Source organism: Tarenaya hassleriana, unplaced genomic scaffold (genome assembly GCF_000463585.1).
Source record: "Tarenaya hassleriana unplaced genomic scaffold, ASM46358v1 Cleome220, whole genome shotgun sequence".
Classification (NCBI taxonomy): Eukaryota; Viridiplantae; Streptophyta; class Magnoliopsida; order Brassicales; family Cleomaceae; genus Tarenaya; species Tarenaya hassleriana.
In genome coordinates, this window is record NW_010965542.1 from 12090 (window position 1) to 12528 (window position 439).

The window sequence follows — 439 nt, forward strand, 5'->3', positions numbered from 1 at the left end:
AAACAATTTTTGAGGGATTGATGAGTATATGCCTTAATTCTTGCAAAATTGGTGTAGAGTAGACAAGATTTAGGGATTCTAGGGGTGATTGTTGCGAAAACCCGAAGGTTTTCGAAGCTCAACAATGGCGAAAACCTGGAACGGACGCTCTCTAGGGTAGAACGATCGTTCTATGCAGTTGAAGAAGGAAGGACGAAAAGTGCCCTAGAACGGACGGTCTGCTAGGCAGAACGTCCGTTCCAGGTGCTTCGAAACGACGGACTGTGCAGAACGATCGTTCTGCACCTGCCCTGTCCAGTCCGTCCGTTCCCGTGGCCAAAATTGCAGACCCGACGGTCTGTCACGCAGACCCAACGGACCGGGACCCCGTCCGCGCAGAAAAAAAAAAATTCACACGTTCGGTCCAGACGGCCTGAAACTAGACCGTATAGGACCGAAA